This window comes from Rhinoraja longicauda, chromosome 19 (genome assembly GCF_053455715.1).
Source record: "Rhinoraja longicauda isolate Sanriku21f chromosome 19, sRhiLon1.1, whole genome shotgun sequence".
Lineage (NCBI taxonomy): Eukaryota > Metazoa > Chordata > Chondrichthyes > Rajiformes > Arhynchobatidae > Rhinoraja > Rhinoraja longicauda.
In genome coordinates, this window is record NC_135971.1 from 17,000,726 (window position 1) to 17,022,557 (window position 21,832).

Genomic DNA, 21,832 nt, shown 5'->3' on the forward strand with positions numbered 1-21,832 from the left:
CATTAAAATCACACAACCCCAAAAACACACAAAAAAAGAAACATCCATCAAAGAAACATCCATCACAGTGAGTCTCCTCCAGTCCTCTCCTCACTGTGATGGAAGGCCACAATGTCTTTTCCCTTCTCCTGCCGTCTTCTCCCGCAGTCAGGTTGTTGTGGTTGCAGGCCGCGCCGGACGGTCCGCAGCGGGCCGAGCCGAAGGCGAGTCCCAGCCGCTCCCGCAGCCTCCGAAGACGGAGGCTGTATAGACATACAGACACAGAGACATACAGAACTACAGAGACAGAGAGACACAGACACACAGATACAGAAACATAGAGACATACAGACATACAGACATAGAAACATACAGACATAGAGCCTTCCATCACAGTGAGGGGGTGTTTGGAGTCACTGTGATGGATGTTTGTGTTGGGGTGGTGTGTACTGTGTTCTTTTCTTTTTTGCTGTGTCTTGTGACTGCTGAAATTTTGTTCGGTATTTATACCGAATGACAATAAAGTTCTGTTATACTGTTATAGAGACATACAGACATACAGACATAGAGACACAGAGACAGAGAGACATACAGACATAGAGACATACAGACATAGAGACACAGAGACAGAGAGACATACAGACATAGAGAGACAGAGAGACATAGAAACATAGAGAGATAGAGACATACAGACATACAGACATACAGACATACAGACATACAAACATACAGACATAGAGACATAAAGACACACAGACATACAGACATAGACACACAGACTTACAGACATACAGACACACAGACATACAGACACACAGACATACAGACATACAGACACACAGACATACAGACACAGAGACATACAGACATACAGACACACAGACACACAGACATACAGAAACACAGACACAGACATACAGACACACAGACATACAGACATACAGACACACAGACACGGAGACATAGAAACATAGACAATAGGTGCAGGAGTAGGCCATTCGGCCCTTCGAGCCTGTACGCACCGCCATTCAATTATGATCATGGCTGATCATCCAGCTCAGTAACCTGTACCTGCCTTCTCTCCATACCCCCTGATCCCTTTAGCCACAAGGGCCACATCTAACTCCCTCTTAAATATAGCCAATGAACTGGCCTCAACTACCTTCTGTGGCAGAGAGTTCCACAGACTCACCACTCTCTGTGTGAAGAAATGTTTTCTCATCTCGGTCCTAAAAGACTTCCCCCTTATCCTTAAGCTGTGACCCCTGGTTCTGGACTCCCCCAACATCGGGAACAATCTTCCTGCATCTAGCCTCTCCGACCCTTTAAGAATTTTATATGTTTCTATAAGATCCCCCCTCCGTCTTCTAAATTCCAGCGAGTACAAGACATGTCCGAGTATTTGCTGTCAGCTAATGGTATTGGTCCTGTTATTAGTGTGGGTGTTGGTACAACTCTGGGTATCAGTGTGGGTGTTGGTATAGCTCTGGGTATCAGTGGGGGTCTTGGTCCTGATATTAGTGTGGGTGTTGGTATAGCTCTGGGTATTAGTGTGGGTGTTGGTATAGCTCTGGGTATCAGTGTGGGTGTTGGTACAGCTCTGGGTATTAGTGTGGGTCTTGGTATAGCTCTGGGTATCAGTGTGGGTGTTGGTATAGCTCTGGGTATTAGTGTGGGTGTTGGTATAGCTCTCGTTGATATTGGCATTGGTATGGGTCAAGGTGTTGCTACAGGTAGGTGTTGGTTTTGGCATTGGCATTGGTATCATTCTAGGAGGTGTTGGTGTCATTATCGGTATTGGCAGTCAGTCTGAAGAAGGGCCTCCACCTGAAACGTCACCCATTCCTTCTCTCCTGAGATGCTTTTTGATTTATTCACAAAATGCTGGAGTAACTCAGCAGGTCAGGCAGCATCTCGGGAGAGAAGGAATGGGTGACGTTTCGGGTCGAGACCCTTCTTCAGACTGAGATGCTGCCTGACCTGCTGAGTTATTCCAGCATTTTGTGAATAAATACCTTCGATCGGTATTGGCATAGTCATTGGTATCGCTGTGGTATCAGTATCGGTATTGGTGCTGGTATTAGAAACAAAATAGGTGCAGCAGTAGGCCATTCGGCCCTTCGAGCCAGCACCACCATTCAATATGATCATGGCTGATCATCTAAAATCAGTACCCCATTTCCCCCATATCCCTTGATTCCTTTAGCCTTTAAGTTGGTATTGGTGTGGGCATTGGCATTGTTATCGGTCACGGCATTGATATCGGTCTTGGTATTGGTGTCGGAATTGGTCTTGGTATCATTGGTTTCAGTCTCAATGTTGGTATCAGTATCAATATTGGTGGTATCCATATCGATATTGGTATTGACATTGGTATTAGTATTGGAGGTGGACACAAAATGCTGGAGTAATTCAGCGGGACAGGCGGCATCTCTGGAGAGAAGGAATGGGTGACGTTTCAGGTCGGGACCTTCTTCAGACGTTTCGGGTCGAGACCCCTTTTGCAGACTGAAGCAGGGTCTCGACCCGAAACCAAGTCACCCATTCCTTCTCTCCAGAGATGCTGCCTGTCCCGCTGAGTTACTCCAGCATTTTGTGTCTACCTTCAATTTAAACCAGCATCTGCAGTTCTTTCCCACACGGTCTCAGTACAGGTGTTGGTATCGGTATGGTTGTCGGCATCGGTATTGGTATTGGTATTTGCATGGTTAGTATTTGTATCGGTGTTTGTATGGGTATTTGTTTTGGTATTCGTTCATTGTTGATATTGGTATTATACGAATTGCTGGTGGTGACACTGCTGTCAGTACTGGCATCAAAAACCGAGTTCAGTGGGCAATTGGACTATTGAACACACTGTTACTGGAAGTGGTTGAAACAAACAGCCGGGATGCATTCAGAAGGAAACAAGAAGAGTAATGGTTTATGTGGCCACAAGGAACTCAAGATGCTGGCTTGCAAAAGAAAGACACAAAAGTGCTGGAGTAGCTCATCGGGTCACACATTCAGCAGTTGACCCGCTGAATTGCTCCAGTGCTTTGAGTATTAGTTTATTATTGCCTTGTGTACAAAATACAGTGAAAAACCGTGTCTGTGTGCGGAAGACAGACATAAAATGCTGTAATAATTCAGAGGGTCAGGCAGCATCTCTGGAGAAAAAAGATGTGTGATGTTTCGGGTCGAGACCCTTCTTCCATAGACCAGAAGCCTGACCCGCTGAGTTATTCCAGCATTTTGTTTCTCTCTTTGGTTTAAATCAGCATCTGCAGTTCCTTATTTCTACTTTTGTCTACGTGCTATATAGTCAAATCGTACCAAAGTAGAGTACAAAAAAAGCCATATGCAAGGCACGGCAGGGAGTGCAAAGAGAAAAGTACCAGAGTGCAGAATATCGTGTGACAGTGTTACAGAAAGTGCAAATAAAGCATGATAAGTACTGGGAGATTAGCAGGTCGGCCCGATGAGCCTAAAGGGCTAATTCTATGCCCTATGTCTTATGGTAACGTTTCACTCAGTCGGCACGGTGTGGGTGGTTTATCGGTGTGGGCGGTGAAGTGGCGGTCCCAGGTTCGACCTGTCCACGGGAAACAAACTGCCCCAGGCCTGGGCCCATGGTCAGACAAGCAGTCGAACGATGGGGAGGAAGGCAGAGCAAGATCCACCAGCAAATAGAAATGATCACCGATAGACAGCTGAGGCCAAAACAACCCAAGCATCTGTTAATGTGTGATGTGTGTCTGATGTATGTGGAGATTCCAGCCTGTCTCAGCTTGAAACCCATTTAGATAAACTGAAGGGATTGAGACCCAGAGTGTAACTGCGTGTGTGCGTACACATGCACTTGTGTGCCTGGGTGAAGGAGTGTCTTTTGAAGATGTATATTTGGCAATTACACCACATTTGTGTGTGTATAAGTGTTTTGTGTGTGCTCGTGTGTGTCCGCCTACTTTGTGTCTATGTGTGTGTTTTGTGGTGTGTGCACGTTTTGGGTGCGTGTGTTTTGTGTGCACCCATGCGTTGAGCGAGCCATGTATTTTGGGTGTTTTGTATGTGCGTGTTTGTTTTGTATGGTGCACGCCTGTGTTGTGTCAGCCATGTGTTTTATGTGTGCGTGTGTTTTATGTGCACTCGTGTGAGTGCCATTTTGCCAAGACTGCATGTATTTTGTGTGCAGATGTGTGTATTCTGTGCACATGTGCTTTGTGTTTTGCGTGCTTTACATGTATGTGTGTAATTTGCGTGTGTGTTTTGCATGTGCACATGCACGCCTGTCTTTTCCTTCAGTCTGTGAATCCACTTTGTGCTCCCTCTTGCTCTAACGTTGAGGAGAATTAATTGCTGCACCGGCCAGCAAAGGCTCTCGAAGTGATTGCACTAATTTGCCACCCAACTACCCAAGGATGGTGAAAGTTACCAGAGTGGAAGTTTATTCTGGTGCTTCTCCCTCCCACCCACTCCTCGCAGCATCTCCCACAGCCCCCACGTTTTGAGTCCAGCCGCTTAACAATCCCAGCCACTCGCTCTCGACAATCCCTGTCATGCCAGCAGCTGCGTGCTCTCAGCCCCCTCTGTAATCGGATAGCTATGCACTGCATTCCTCGGCACAGCTCCACTACTTGCGGATCCATCGGCTCCACCTAAAGACGCATGGGTGGAGGCATCCTCCCTGTCTCGGCCACCGGGCCCACCGTCACACACCGGTTACCACCGAGAGAGAGAGAGAGGTGCAGCCAACGTCTAGGCTGCAACTTCTTGCAGCGAGTTTTCCATCTGCAAACAACAGGCCGTCCTGGTGACAAAGGGACTGCTTTTGCACACGTCCATCAGCCAATTTGTCCAGAAATGGGGGAAAAACACCTAGATATCACGCCACACGTTGTAACCAAACTTCCACAGTGTTGAAGCAAAAGCATCACAAGACTGATAGAAAGGAAAATTATGAGAGAGAGAGAGAGAGAGAGAGAGAGAGAGAGAGAGAGAGAGAGAGAGAGAGAGAGAGAGAGAGAGAGGCAGAGAGTGAGAGGCAGAGAGTGAGAGGCAGAGAGAGAGAGAGGCAGAGAGAGAGAGGCGAAGAGAGAGAGGCGCAGAGAGAGAGGCACAGAGAGAGAGGCACAGAGAGAGACAGATAGAGAGAGAGGAAGGAGAAAATGCCCCAATCTAAGCTAGTCATTGTCCTGCATTGCGTTCATATCTGTCTAAACTTTTACTGTACATGTACCTGTTCATATTACTTTTAAATGTTGAAACAAGGAACTGCAGATGCTGGTTTACAAAAAAAGGATACACAAAGTGCTGGAGTAACTCAGAGGGTTGGGCAACATCTCTGGAGAACATGGATAGGTGACTTTGCGGGTCTGGAGAAGGGTCCTGACCCGAAACGTCACCTTCTGCATGTTCTCCACAGATGTTGCCTGACCCACTGAGTTACACCAGCACTTTGTGCCTTGACTTTTAAATGTTGTGGTAACTGCCTCAACCACTTCCTCTGGCAGCTCCTTCAACATACCCACTACTGTCTGTGTGAAATAAACATCATCCCTCTCACCTAAAACCTAATGCCCTCTAGTTCTTGATTCCCCTACCCTGTAGAAAAAAAGACTGTGTTCTTTAGCTCTATCTAAGCCCCTCATTATTTTGTACACCTCTATAATAGACAAGATCAAACAATTTGTCAGTAGCAGTCAGTAAGATGGAGGCAAAGATGCTGTTTCCTCTTGTACTGATGGGGGAGGGATGGGGAAGGTTATTGATTTGTGACAGAGATTCTGTTAGTCATAGAGTGATACGACGTGGAAACAGGCCCCTCGGCCCAACTTGCCAACACCGATCAACATGTCCCAGCTATATTAGACCCACCTGCCCGCATTTGGTCCATATCCCTCCAAACCTGTCCTATTGTTTCTTAAACGTTGGGATAGTCCCTGCCTCAACTACGTCCTCTGGCAGTTTGTTCCATACACCCATCACCCTTTGTGTGAAAATGTTACCCCCTCAGAATAAAATTAAATCCTTTCCTCTTCACCTACTCTAGGTAAGAGATTCTGTGCATCTACCTGATCGATTGTTGATTTTATACACCTCTATAAGATCACCACTCATCCCCCTCCTGCACTCCAAGGAATAGGAATAGAGTCCCAGCCTACTCAACTTGTCCCTATAGCTCAGACCCTCTAGTCCTGGCAACATCATCCTCTTAAATCTTCTCTGTACCCTTTCCAACTTGACAAAACCATCTTTCCCATAACATGGTGCCCAGAACTGAACACAAAACTCTAAATGCAGCCTCATCACTGTCTAATACAACTGCAACATGACTTCCCAAAGTCTATCCTCAATACTCTATCGAAGATATCACAAAATGCTGGAGTAACTCAGCGGGTCAGGCAGCATCTCCGGAGAGAAGGAATGTGTGAGGTTTCGGGTCTCACCCCGAAACGTCACCCATTCCTTCTCTCCAGAGATGTTGCCTGACCCACTGAGTTACTCCAGCTTTTTGTGATACTTTCGATTTGTACCAGCATCTGCAGTTATTTTCCTATCATCCTCAATACTCTGATTGATAAAGGTTAATGTACCAAAAGCCTTTTTGATCACCCTATCTACCTGTGACTCCACTTGCAAGGAACCATGCATCTGCACTCCTAGATGTTTAAGGGTTGTGAAAACTTAATATCAGAGTCTTGCGTGTTCAGAAGAAAATTTGGAAGCATCTTTTCACACAATCTGGTGTTGCAAATTGGAAACCATCCCCCAAAGTGCACAGATGATTGAACAAGAGTCAGGAAGTCATGATGCAGCTTCATATGACTTTGGTCAGGCCGCATTTGGAGCATTGCATGCAGTTCTGGTTGCCGCATTACAGGAAGGATGTGGAGGCGTTAGAAAATGTGCAAAAGAGGTTTTGCAGAACGGCTGAAGAAGGGTCCTGACCCGAGATGTCACCTATTTCTCCAGAGATGCTGCCAGATCCCCTGGGCTAAAGGGTTAGCGTGAAACGGGCCAAACGCGGGCAGGTTGGACTAGTGTGGTTGGGGTACCTTGGTCGGCATTGGCAAGTTGGGACGAAGGGCAAGTTTCCATGTTGTATGATGCAGACACTAGTACTTTAGCTCTTAGTGTGTAAACATTCATCTTTCTCAACCTCAAATGTACACTGAGACGATCATCTGCTTCCTATGGCTGAATTCCAACAACTTGCGTTTAAAAAAAAACTTCATCTAATTACAAGTGTGACCCCCTTATCCTGAGATCGTGACCCCGAGTCTGAATTCCCAGAGTAAGGGAACAGCGTGTCGGTTTCTACGATCACAGTCCTTCCCAGAATCTTGCAAAACCTCACAAGATCATTTGTCAGCCTTCCAAACTCAAGCGAGTCTGTCTAATCTCACATAGTGTCCATCATGCCAGGCATGAGTCTAATAAATCTAAACCGCACTGACTCCAAACTAAATGCACCCTTCTTTGGGTACACAGACCAAACCTGCACAGATATTGTCCCACCAAAGTCTTGTAGAACGTAGAACAGTACAGAAGGTAGACACAAAATGCTGGAGTAACTCAGCGGGTCAGGCAGCACCTCTGGAGAGAAGGAATGGGTGACGTTTTGGGTCGAGACCCTTCAGACCCTGAAGCATCACCCATTCCTTCTCTCCTGAGATGCTGCCTGACCCGCTGAGTTACTCCAGCATTTTATGTCTATTTTCGATTTAAACCGGCATCTGCAGTTTTTTTTCCTACACGTGAAACAGTACAGCATGGGAACAGGCACTTTGGCCCACAATGTCCATGCCAAACATAATGCCAAGTTAAACTAACTTCCTGTGTCTGCTCATGATCCATATCCATTGCCAGCATGTCGTTGTGTCTATCTAAAGGCCTCTTAAACTCCACCATTGTATTTGCCTCCACCATCACGCCTGGCAGTGCGTTCCAGGCCCCCACCACTCTCCTTGTAAAAAAACAATCTTGCCCAGCACATCTCCTTTAAATTTCCCCTCTTTCACTTTAACGTTATGCCTTCGTGTTATCTCGTCTTTAACATTTCCATTCTGGGCAAAAAGATTCTGACTGTCTACTTTCTCTGCCCCTCATAATTTTATAAACTTCTATCAGGACCTGCCTCAGCCTCCGACGCTCCAGAGAAAACAACCCAAGTTTGCCCATCCTCCAGAAAAAAAGGAACTGCAACTGCTGTTTTACAGAAAAGGTGGCAAAGTGCTGGAGTGACTCAGCGGCTCAGGCGGCATCTCCAGAGAATGTCTCCTTTTTACTGATTTCCTCCGATCCAGGCAGCATTCTGACACATCTCCTCTTCACCCTCTCCATAGCCTCCATATCCTTCCTGTAACGGGGAGACCAGAACTGCGCGCGACGCTTCAAAAGCGACCTAACCAAAGCCCTACAAATCCCACAAAGTCCTTCCCGACTCTCACACTTATGAAGTTTACGCAAATGATCCCGGGGATGATTGGATTAACATATGATGAGCGTTTGACGGCTCTGGGCCTCTACACGCTGGAGTTTGGAAGGAAACGGGCTGGGCAGAATGGATGTGGAAAGGATGTTTCCGCTCGTGGGAGAGTATAGAACCTGATGGCACAGCCTCAGAATAAAAGGACGTACCTTTAGAAAGAAGATGGGGAGGAATCTCTTTAGTCAGAGGGTGGTGAATCTGTGGAGGTCATTCTCACAGATGGCTGTGGAGACCAAGTCATTGGGGAATTTTTAAACCAGTGATTTATAGTTTCTTGATTAGAAAGGGTGTCAAAGGTGACGGGTAGAAGGCAGGAGAATGGGGCTGAGAGGGAAAAATCAATCAGCCATAATTGAATGGCGGAGTGAACCTGATGGGCCAAATGGCCTAAGTCTGCTCCTATGACTTGGGAGCACAATGCCCCGAGCAATGAAGTCAAGCAGACAATACACCTTCTTTACCACTCTATTCACTTAAGTCGCCACCTTTGTAGTGAGAATTTTCCCATGTCTCTACTCCAATCCCCAAGCATTAAAGGCTCTCAAAGCTCAATTGTTTGTTGTACCAACAGAGAAACATAGAAAATAGGTGCAGGAGTAGGCCATTCGGCCCTTTGAGCCAGCACCGCCATTCAATATGATCATGGCTGATCATCCAAAATCAATACCCCGTTCCTGCTTTCTCCCAATATCCCTTGATCCCGTTAGCCCGAAGAGCTATATCTAACTCTCTCTTGAAAACATCCAGTGAATTGGCCTCCACTGCCTTCTGTGGCAGAGAATTCCGCAGATTCACAACTTTCTGGGTGAAAAGGTTTTTCCTCATCTCAGTCCTAAATGGCCGACCCCTTATTATTAAACTGTGACCCCTGGTTCTGGACTCCCCCATCATCGGGAAAAATTATCTTGCATCTAGCCTGTACAATCCCTTAAGAATTTTATTTTACCTATCTCACGGGTTTAATAAACTGTTTATTAACTAGAATCTCCATCTGCCCACAGTTTCTAATTCTTCACGTATTTATATTGACACAGAAGGAGGCCATTTGGCCCATCTGATCTATGTTAGCCCCCAGGGGAGCAGTGCCATTGTTCCATGCTGGGATTGTTTGTATTATTTTTTATTGTACATATTATTATTGTAAATAATCGATTAATTGATAATGATGGGCGGTGTAGCAGTAGAGCTACTGCCTTGCAAAGCCAGAGACGCTGGTTCGATCCTGACTACGGGTGCTGTCTGTACCGAGTTTGTACATTCTCTCTGTGACCTACGTGGGTTTTCTGCGAGATCTTCGGTTTCCTCCCACACTCCAGAGACGTACAGGTTTGTAGGTTAATTGGCTTGGTGTAAATGTAAAAATTCTCCCTCGTGTTTGTAGGTTAGTGTCAGTGTGCGGGGATCGCTGGTAGGCACGGCCTTGGTTGGCCGAAGGACCTGTTTCCGCGCTGTATCTCTAAACTAAACTGGGCTTTTGACGTGTTTTTGCTGCAAGTTGACACTGCAACTGTGCTGAGTTTTTCCCACACATTTAGTTCCCCTCTCGAGCTCTGTGGTTTGCAAACAACTTATCCTAAAAGGGTGTGTGTGTTTTGTGGGAGGAAGTAAAACTAAAATTTGCATTAATCTCGGGATTTTCTGACCACGAGCCATCTCAAAATGCTTCACAGCCAATGGGGAGTTTTATTGAAGAGGAAGCTACACAGTAGGCAATTAGCTAGCACTTAGCAGTAAAATTGGTTTGTGATATGGTGGTTTAGTTTAGTTTAGTTCAGAGATATAGCTCCAAAACAGGCCCTTTGGCCCACCGAGTCCACACTGACCAGCGATCCCTGCACATTAACAATATAGTACACCTACTAAGGACAATGTTGCATGTATACCAAGCCAATTAACCTGTATGTCTTTGGAGTGTGGGAGGAAACCAAAGATCCCAGAGAAAACCCACACAGTCACGGGGAGAACGCGCAAACTCTGAACGGACAGCACCCGTAGTCGGGATCGAACCCAGGTCTCCGGCGCTGTAAGGCAGCAACTCTACCGCTGCGCCACCGTGCTCCCTGGTTGAAAGGTTCATGGACGTTTGGGAAGTGGAGGATTGTTTTCTCTGGAGCGTGCAGGCCGAGGGGTGAGATGTGAATTGTGAGAGGCATAGATAGGGTCGACAGTCAGAACCTTTTTTTCCCCCCAGGGTGGAAACATCAAAGACCAGAGGGCATAGTTTTAAGGTCAGAGGGGCAAAGTTTAAAGGAGGTTTGTTTGGCAAGTCTTTTTACAGGGGGTGATAGATTCCTGGAACGCGCTGCGCTGGAGGTGGTGGTGGAGGCAGGTGCGATAGTTGTGTTTAAGAGACTTTTAGATGGCGGGAGGAACGTGCAGGGAATGGAGCGCCATGGATCATGTTTCATCAGTTATCATGTTCCGCACAGACAATGTGGGCTGATGGGCCTGTTCCTGTACGTTGTTTCAACACGAAACATCACCTATCCATGTCAGGACTAGAGGGTCTGAACTATAGGGACAAGTTGAGTAGGCTGGGACTCTATTCCTAGGAGCGCAGGAGGGGGATGAGTGATGATCTTATAGAGGTGTATAAAATCAGCAATTGATCAGGTAGATGCACAGAATCTCTTACCTAGAGTTGGTGAAGAGGAAAAGATTTAACACGTCACCCATTCCTTCTCTCCTGAGATGCTGCCTGACCCGCTGAGTTACTCCAGCGTTTTGTGTCCCCTAGGGTGCTGTCTGTGTGGAGTTTGCGTATTCGTCCTGTGACCGCGTGGGTTTTCTCCGGGTGCTCCGGTTTCTTCCCCCGTCCCAAAGACATGCGGTTTGTAGGTTCATTGGCTTCTCTAAATTTCCCCTCGGTGTGTAGGTAGTCTACAAGAAATGGGATATCATAGAACTAGTGTGACTGGGTGATCGATGGTCAGCCCGGACTCGGTGGGCCGAAGGGACTGTTGCATGCTTTATCCATAAACCCATTTGCACTAGTTCTATGTTCTACTTTCACCTCCACTCCCGACACAGCAGCAGTGGCCACATCTGAAAGAGGAAAACTGGAAGTGCGGATTGAAAGGGAAATTCCTTTGGAAAAACCAGGCTATTGTATCACTTCCTTCAGGGTTAAAGCCGGTCCCAAGAGGAAAGACTCTCAGCGTGTTTATGGGCATTTAAAACAATGATTGAGAAAAAAATAAATCTGGATTTCTTCGAGCCAAATATAAATTTCCGCCCACCGAGTCCGCACCAACCAGCAATCCCCGTGCACTGCGGAGGGGTGGCAAAATGGGGTAATAATAGAGTTGCTGCCTTACAGCGCTTACAGCTCCAGAGACCTGGGATCGATCCCATCTACGGGTGCTGTCTGTGTGGAGTTTGTACGCTCTTCCTGTGTACGCTCTTCTCTGAGATCCTCGGTCTCCTCCCACATTCCAAAGACGGACAGGTTTGTAGGTTCATTGGCTTGGTATAAATGTAAAATAGTCCCTCGTGTGTGTAGGACAGTGTTAATGTGCGGGGATCGCTGGTTGGCGGGTTTCGCTGGTCAATAGACAATAGACAATAGACAATAGGTGCAGGAGTAGGCCATTCAGCCCTTCGAGCCAGCACCGCCATTCAATGCGATCATGGCTGATCACTCTCAATCAGTACCCCGTTCCTGCCTTCTCCCCATACCCCCTCACTCCGCTATCCTTAAGAGCTCTATCCAGCTCTCTCTTGAAAGCATCCAACGAACTGGCCTCCACTGCCTTCTGAGGCAGAGAATTCCACACCTTCACCACCCTCTGACTGAAAAAGTTCTTCCTCATCTCCGTTCTAAATGGCCTACCCCTTATTCTCAAACTGTGGCCCCTTGTTCTGGACTCCCCCAACATTGGGAACATGTTATCTGCCTCTAATGTGTCCAATCCCCTAATTATCTTATATGTTTCAATAAGATCCCCCCTCATCCTTCTAAATTCCAGTGTATACAAGCCCAATCGCTCCAGCCTTTCAACATACGACAGTCGGCCATTCCGGGAATTAACCTAGTGAACCTACGCTGCACGCCCTCCATAGCAAGAATATCCTTCCTCAAATTTGGAGACCAAAACTGCACACAGTACTCCAGGTGCGGTCTCACCAGGGCCCGGTACAACTGTAGAAGGACCTCTTTGCTCCTATACTCAACTCCTCTTGTTACGAAGGCCAACATTCCATTGGCTTTCTTCACTGCCTGCTGAACCTGCATGCTTCCTTTCATTGACTGATGCACTAGGACACCCAGATCTCGTTGAACTCCCCCTCCTCCTAACTTGACACCATTCAGATAATAATCTGCCTTTCTATTCTTACTTCCAAAGTGAATAACCTCACACTTATCTACATTAAACTGCATCTGCCATGTATCCGCCCACTCACACAACCTGTCCAAGTCACCCTGCAGCCTTATTGCATCTTCCTCACAATTCACACTACCCCCCAACTTAGTATCATCTGCAAATTTGCTAATGGTACTTTTAATCCCTTCGTCTAAGTCATTAATGTATATCGTGAATAGCTGGGGTCCCAGCACCGAACCTTGCGGTACCCCACTGGTCACTGCCTGCCATTCCGAAAGGGACCCATTTATCCCCACTCTTTGCTTTCTGTCTGTCAACCAATTTTCTATCCATGTCAGTACCCTACCCCCAATACCATGTGCCCTAATTTTGCCCACTAATCTCCTATGTGGGACCTTGTCGAAGGCTTTCTGAAAGTCGAGGTACACCACATCCACTGACTCTCCCTTGTCAATTTTCCTAGTTACATCCTCAAAAAATTCCAGTAGATTTGTCAAGCATGATTTCCCCTTCGTAAATCCATGCTGACTCGGAATGATCCCGTTACTGCTATCCAAATGCTCAGCAATTTCGTCTTTTATAATTGACTCCAGCATCTTCCCCACCACTGATGTCAGACTAACTGGTCTATAATTACCCGTTTTCTCTCTCCCTCCTTTCTTAAAAAGTGGGATAACATTTGCTATCCTCCAATCCACAGGAACTGATCCTGAATCTATAGAACATTGAAAAATGATCTCCAATGCTTCCACTATTTCTAGAGCCACCTCCTTAAGTACTCTGGGATGCAGACCATCAGGCCCTGGGGATTTATCAGCCTTCAGTCCCATCAGTCTACCCAACACCATTTCCTGCCTAATGTGGATTTCCTTCAGTTCCTCCATCACCCTAGGTTCTCCGGCCCCTAGAACATTTGGGAGATTGTGTGTATCTTCCTCAGTGAAAACAGATCCAAAGTAACGGTTTAACTCGTCTGCCATTTCTTTGTTCCCCATAATAAATTCCCCTGCTTCTGTCTTCAAGGGACCCACATTTGCCTTGACTATTTTTTTCCTCTTCACGTACCTAAAAAAACTTTTGCTATCCTCCTTTATATTATTGGCTAGTTTACCCTCGTACCTCATCTTTTCTCCCCGTATTGCCTTTTTAGTTAACTTTTGTTGCTCTTTAAAAGAGTCCCAATCCTCTGTCTTCCCACTCTTCTTTGCTATGTTATACTTCCTCTCCTTAATTTTTATGTCGGCGGGGATCGCTGATTGGTGTGGACTCGGTTGGCCGAAAGGCCTGTTTCCGTACTATATCTCAAAAACTAAAACTAAACTAACAGTTTCCTCCCCACCAGGGACAATTTACAATTTTACCAAAGCCAATTCACTTATAAACCTGTGAGTCTTTGGAGTATGGGAGGAAACCGGAGAAAACCCACGCAGGTCTTGAAACAGTTTCCATGTGATCTGCTTAGACGATTAAATAGGTCAGTATCAGGAGTTCGCAGAAACTAGAAAACATGAAAATTGTTTGAGTTTCGGGGGTTTAGGTTTACTATTGTCACACGTACCGACTTGCAGAGTAAAATCTGAAGGAGAGTCCCGACCTGAAATGTCACCCATCCATGTGCTCCAAAGATGCTGTCAGACCTGTTATGTTACCCCAGCAGTTTGTGCCTTCTTTTTAGAATCCGCCATCTGCAGATCCTTGTTTCCACAGTCAGAAGCCTTGTTCTGCATGCTCTCCAATCAGATCAGATAATACCGTACATAAATACAGTCAAGTCAAACCCAAGAACTATAGGTAGAGTGAAGGGGAAGATACAGAATGCAGAATAGCGTTGAAACAAAGAACAGGTGCTGGTTAATGCACAAAAGGACACACGATTCTGGAGTAACTCAGTAGGTCAGGCAGCACCTCTGGAGAGGTGACATGTAGGCTGAAGGAGGACATAGGTTCAAGGTGAAGGGGAAAAGATTTATTAGGAACCCGAGAGGTACCTTTTTCACACAGAGGGTGGTGGATGTATGGAACAAGCTGCCAGAGGAGGTACTTGAGGCCCCATCATTTAAGAAACAGTTGGACAGGTACATGGATAGGACAGGTTTGGAGGGATATTGGCCAAACGCGGGCAGGTGGGACTATGGTAGCTGGGGCATTGTTGGCCGGTGTGGGCGAGTTGGGCCGAAGGGCCTGTTTCCACACGGTATCACTCTATGACTCTAAGGGTCTCGACCCGAAACTTCACCTATGCATGTTCTCCAGAGATGCTGCCTGACTCCAGCACTTTGTGTCCTTTTGAGCAGAATATAATTCTCAGCATTGTAGCTCACCTGTTCCAGAGACAAAATCCAATGTCTGCAATGGGGTAGAGGTGAATCGGACAGTATCCGAGCTTCGGTGTATTTGTAAAAAAATGTTCTTATATTTTTATATAAGTTCAGTGTATATATAAAAAAGGTTCAGTACACTGATTATTTTAAAATTTATTATATTGTTTACAGAGTACTACATATACACACCCAAGCGCACATGCACACACATAAAAACGAACAAACAATAAGAGTGCAAAAAGACAAGACCAATGCCCCCAAGTCAATGTAGTTCAGAGTTTATTTGGAGGTTGTTTAATAGCATTTATTCACAAAATGCTGGAGTAACTCAGCAGGTCAGGCAGCATCTCGGGAGAGAAGGAATGGGCGACGTTTCGGGTCGAGACCCTTCTTCAGACTGATGTCAGGGGGGCGGGACAAAGTGGAGACAGGAAGATAGAGGGAGATCTGGGAAGGGGGAGGGGAAGAGGGGGACAGAGGAACTATCTAAAGTTGGAGAAGTCAATGTTTATACCACTGGGCTGCAAGCTGCCCAGGCGAAATATGAGGTGCTCTTTCCTCCAATTTCTGGTGGGCCTCACTATGGCACTGGAGGAGGCCCATGACAGAAAGGTCAGACGGGGAATGGGAGGGGGAGTTGAAGTGCTGGGCCACTGGGAGATCATGTTTAATAGCATGATGGCTGCAGGGAAGAAGCTGTTCCTGAAACTGGACGTTACAGTTTTCAGGCTCTTAAGCCTTCTTCCCGATGGCAGGAGTCATAGAGTCATAGAGTCCTACAGCACAGAAAGAGGCCCTTCGGCCCATCGTGTCCGCGCCGCCCGTTACCAAACACAGTCTAATTTTAATCCCATTCTCCCGCATTTGGACCGTAGCCCTGAATGTTGTAGCATTTCAAGTGCCCATCCAAATTCCTCTTAAACGTTGTGAGTGTTCCCGCCTCCACCACCACCCCAGGTAGTGAGTTCCAGACTCCAACCACCCTCTGGGTGAAAAAGTTCTTTCTCACATCCCCCCGAAACCTCCCTCCCTTTACCCTGTATCTATGTCCCCTCGTTGTTGAACCTTCCACCAGTGGAAGAAGTTCCCCGCCATCTACCTTATCTATGCCCCTCATGATCTTGTACACCTCGATCATGTCCCCTCTCAGCCTTCTCTGCTCCAGGGAAAACAACCCCAGTCTGCCCAGTCTCCCCTCATAGCCGAGGCCCTTCATCCCTGGCAGCATCCTGGTGAATCTCCTCTGCACCCTCTCCAAAGCTATCACATCCTTTCTATAATGTGGCGACCAGAACTGTACACAATACTCCAGCTGTGGCCTCACCAGTGTTCTGTACAATTCCATCATTACCCCCCCTACTTTTATATTCGATGCCCCGGCTAATGAAGGCCAGTAACCCATATGCCTTTTTAACCACCCTGTCCACCTGTCCTGCTGCCTTCAAGGACTTGTGTACCTGTACTCCAAGGTCCCTCTGTACCCCTGTCTTCCCTAGGGTCCTTCCATTCATGGTGTACTCACTCTCCAAGTTATTTCTGCCAAAGTGCATCACCTCGCAGGAGTGAAATAAGTGTGTGGCCAGGGTGGTGTGGGTGTCTGATGATGCTGGCCGCCTTTTTGCGGCAGCGTCTCCTGTAGATCCCTTCGATGGTGGGGAGGTCAGTACTCGTGATAGATCGGGCAATGTTCACCACTTTTTTTTTGTCTACAAGGCCTCTGCGCTTTGGAAAGTCTGCAAAATGTCCCAGTCAGATTAGCAGCAGGGGCAGTTTTCAGAGCTGAACCGATACAGAATGAGATGATACAGAATGAACCTTCCTTCCATTTCACAAACCAACTTTCCTTCCTTTGACTCCCTTTATACCTCATGCTGCCTCGGCAAGGCCAGCAGCATAATCAAGGACGAGTCGCACCCTGTTTTCTACCCTCTGTGTGAAAATGCACACCTTCAGATTCAGCGACAGTTTCTTCCCAACTGTTATCAGGCAACTGAATCATCTAACCACAACCAGAGAGCAATCCTGGACAACTATCTTCCTCAATGGTGACCCTCGGACTATCCCTGATTGGACATTGCTGGCTTTTCCTTGCACTGAACGTCATTCCCTTATCATGTATCGATACACTGCAAATGGCCCGATTGTGATCAGGTATTGTCTTTCCGCTGACTGGATAGCGCACGACAAAAAGCTTTTCACTGTACCTCGGTACACATGACAACAAACTAAACTATGATGAGATGGGGAGCCCACTGCAAAGTGCTTTCAAAGTGCTAGTACAAGGCGTAATGGGCCGATTGGGCTGTTGTGGTGCTTTGCCTTTCCATGTAAGTCTGCAAGGATGGTAAAAGAGCTGATTGTGAAAGGGTTGCAGGATGACGCAAGGGTTTCTGTGCCAGAGGTTGACATTTATAGATGAGTTGGTGGATAGGAATGTAACTTTTTATGTTGTTGCACTGGCTTGCAGGCTAGAGTCTTGTCTGGTGACACATCAGTCACAGAACACAGAACAGTAAACCACAGAAACAGGCCTTTCAGCCCACAATGTCCTAGCCGAACATAATGTCAGGTTAAACTAATCTCTTCTCTTTACTGTAGTTTAGTTTCTTAGTTTTGTTTAGTTAAGAGATACAGCGCGGAAACAGGCCCTTCGGCCCACCGAGTCCGCACCGACCAGCGATCCCAGCACATTAACACAATCCTACACACACTAGGGACAATTTACACTGATAGCAAGTATACAAACGCAAGTCAATTAACCTACAAACCTGTGCGTCTTTGGAGTGTGGGTGGAAGCCGATCTTGGAGAAAACCCAAGCGGTCACGGGGAGAAAGTACGAACTCCGTAAAGACAAGCACCCGTAGTCGGGATCGAACCCAGGTCTCCGGCGCTGCAAGCGCTGTAAGGCAGCAACTCTACCGCTGTGCCACCATGTTTTTATTAGAGTGATAGAGTCAGAGTGACAGTGTGGAAACAGGACCTTCGGCCCAACTCACCCACACCGGCCAACAATGTCCCAGCTACACTCGTCCCACTTGCCTGCGCTTGGTCCATATCTCTCCAAACCTGTCCATTCCATGTACCTGTCTAACTGTTTCTTAAACGAGTCCAAAGACGTACAGGTATGTAGGTTAATTGGCTGGGTAAATGTAAAAATTGTCCCTAGTGGGTGTAGGATAGGGTTAATGTACGGGGATCGCTGGGCGGCACGGACATGGAGGGCCGAAAAGGCCTGTTTCCGGCTGTATATATATGATATGATATGATAGTCCCAGCCTCAACTACCACTCTCGGCAGCTTGTTCTATACACCCACCACCCTTTGTGTGAAAAAATTACCCCTCGGATTCATTAAATCTTTTCCCCTTCACCTTGAACCTGTCCTCTGGTCCTCGATTCCCCAACTCTGGGCAAAAGACTCTGTGCATCTACCCAATCTATTCCTCTCATGAACTTATACACCTCTATAAGATCACCCCTTATCCTCCTGCGCTCCATGGAATAGACACCCAGCCTACTCAACCTCTCCCTATAGCTCACACCCTCTAGTCCTGGCAACATCCTCGTAAATCCTTTCTGAACCCTTTCAAACTTGACAATATCTTTCCTATAACATGGTGCCCAGAACTGAACACAATATTCTAAATGCGGTCTCACTGACGTCTTATAAAATTGCAACATGACCTCCCAACTTCGATACTCAGTACTCTGACCGATGAGGGCCAAAGTGCCAAAAGCCTTTTTGACCACCTTATCTGCCTGCGACTCGACCTTCAACGAACCCTCTGCTCTACAACACTACCCAGAGGCCTACCATTTACTGTGCAGGTCTTCCCCTTGTTCGACATCCCCAAATGCAACACCTCACACTTCTCTGTATTATATTCCATCAACTATTCCTCCGCCCACCTGGCCAATCGATCCAGATCCTGCTGCAATCGTTCACAACCATCTTCACTATCTGCAAAACCACTAACTTTTGTATCATCAGCAAACTTGCTAATCTTGCCCCGCATATTCTCATCCAAATCATTGATTTAGGTGATAAGCAGTAACGGGCCCAGCACCGAACCCTGAGGCACACCACTAATCACAGGCATCCAGTCTGAGAAGCAATCTTCCACCATCACCCTCTGCTTCCTTCATTGGAGCCAATTTGCTATCCATTCAGCTATCTCTCCTTGGATCCCATGCGATCTAACCTTCCAGAGCAGCCTACCATGCGGAACCTTGTCGGACACCTTACTGAAGTCCATGTACACAATATCTGCAGCTCTGCCTTCATCAACCTTTTTGATCACGTCTTCAAAAAAATCAATCAGATTTGTGAGACACGACCTCCCACGTACAAAACCATGCAGACTGTCCCTAACAAGCCCTTGCCCATCCAAATGCCTGCATATCCTATCCCTCGGAAGACTCTCCAGTAACTGACAGATGTTAAGCTCACCGGCCTAGAGTTCCCAGCATCTTCCCTGCAGCCCTTCTTGAAAAGAGGTACAACACTTGCCACCCTCCAGTCTTCCGGCACCTCTCCTGTATTTAAGGACGACTCGTAAATTTCAACCAGGGCTCCCGCAATTTCCTCTCTAGTTTCCCACAATGTCGCATAATTATCAGATCAGGAACTGGAGATTTGCGTACCTTCAAACACGACAGTACCTTCAGTTCCAGTGACTGCTCCAGTTCCAGTGAGAGCTGGTTAGAGCTCTTAAGGATAGCGGAGTGAGGGGGTATGGGGAGAAGGCAGGAACGGGGTACTGATTGAGAGTGATCAGCCATGATCGCATTGAATGGCGGTGCTGGCTCGAAGGGCCGAATGGCCTACTCCTGCACCTATTGTCTATTGTCTATTGCTTCAGTTTCCTCTGTCCTACTGTCTTTCTCCTCGGTAAATAAAGAGGAGAAATACTCATTTAGGACCTTGCCCATCTCCTGTGGCTCCACACAGAAGTGACCGCTTTTATTCCTGAGAGGCCCCACTCTCTCTCTCTAGTTACCCTTTTCCCCCTAAGGTATTTATAGAATCTTTTGGGATTGTCCTTAATGCTACCCACCAGAGCTATCTCCTGGCCCCTTTTTGTCATTCTTATTCCCATTTTTAGTTTATTCCTTCACTTCCAAAACTCCTCCAGGGATGCACTTGATCCCGGCTGCCTATACCTGTCCCATGCATCCTTCTTGTTTTTGACTAACGTCTCAATTTCCCTCGTCAGCCAAGCTTCCTTGCGTTTGCCTACTTTGCCCTTCACTCTAACGGGGACGTACACATCCTGAGCTTGCTTCAGTACACTTTTAAAAACGTCCCACTTGGCCGATGTTCCTTTCCCAACTAATAACCTGCTCCAGTCAACTTGAGCGAGACCTTCTCTCATACCCTCAAAGTTGGCCTTACCCCAGATGAGCATTTTAACACGTGGACCCTCTCCGTCCCTATCCATAACTATCTTAAACCTAATCGAACTGTGGTCACTGGTCCCAAAAGGCTCCTCCACACACACTTCATTAACTTGCCCTTCCCAATTTCCCAATACTAGATCCAGCATTGCCCTCTCAAGTGTGGGGGCCTCGACACACTGCTTAAGATCACTTGTAATTTTAGTAATAACTAGACCAAGTGGACCCGTTGGGCCCAAACCTCTCCTGCTTTGGTGCAGCACCCTCTCCTCCCCCCTCCCACCCTCCCCTCCCCTCCCCCATCCCTCCCATCCCCTCCCCCCATCCACTCCCCCCTCCCCTCCCCCCTCCCCTTCCCCCCTCTCCCATCCACCCCCTCGCCCCTCCACCCCCTCTCCCCTCCCTCACCCCCCTTCCCTCCTCCCCTTCACCCTCCCCTTCCCCTCCCTCCCCACTCCATCCCACTCAACCCCCCTTATCCTCCCTCCTCTCCCCCCCCCCCCCTCCCACCCCCTCCGTAGGAGATAGATTTTAAACTTTAAAATGTGAATAACTTTAAAAATATAACACCGATTCCAATGAAACTTCTTCCATTAGCACCAAAGGGACGACGGTGAGTAAGGTGGGCCTAAAATTGTCGCGCTATCGGGTACCGTTTTGGCTGTAGCTCAGGAACACACAAACAAGGGAGAGTTTTAGTATATAGATAATATCAATAATAAGATCCCCAAGATCCTTCTGTACATCAGTGTCTGTTACAGGCTGATTTGTGGGGAAATATTTCGCACAACTTGGACTCCTGGGAGTTCCCATCAAACCAAACCTTTGATGAGAAGAAAATCAAAGATTGACACAAGACGTTGATGAGGCCACATTTAGAGTACTCTGTTCAGGCTTGGTCATCCTGTTATAGGAAAGATGTTGCCAAGCCTGAAACGGTGCAGAGAAGATTTGTAAGGATATTGCCAGGACTCGAGGGCTTGAGCTGTAGCAAGAGGTTGAGCAGGCTCGGGCTTTTTTCCTCAGAGCACAGGAGGATGCGGGGTGATCTTATAGAGGTGTGTACGATCATGAGGGAATAGATAGTTTACCGGTACAGAGTTTTTTACCCAGAGTAGGGGAATCAAGAAGTAGAGGACAGGTTTAAGGTGAGGGGGGGGGGGGGGGGGGGGGGGGGGAGAGATTTAATAGGAACCTGAGGGGTAACCTTTTTACACAAAGGGTGGTGGGTGTGTGGAACAATCTGCCAGAGGAGGTAGTTGAGTCAGAAAACATTGGGACAGGTGCATGGATAGGATGGGTTTAGAGAGATATGGACCAAATGCAGCCAGGTTGCA

At 47.2% G+C, this 21,832-nt stretch overlaps 2 protein-coding genes across 2 annotated transcripts in view; one reads left to right on the forward strand and one right to left on the reverse strand.

The window, feature by feature from the left end:
- Positions 1-21,832, reverse strand: part of LOC144602868 (pre-mRNA-splicing factor ATP-dependent RNA helicase DHX16-like) — a 783,352-nt gene that overhangs the window by 90,103 nt on the left and 671,417 nt on the right. The gene's annotated exons all lie outside the window — the stretch shown is intronic.
- LOC144602537 (uncharacterized) overlaps positions 1-21,832 on the forward strand; it is a 30,699-nt gene that overhangs the window by 4,319 nt on the left and 4,548 nt on the right. The gene's annotated exons all lie outside the window — the stretch shown is intronic.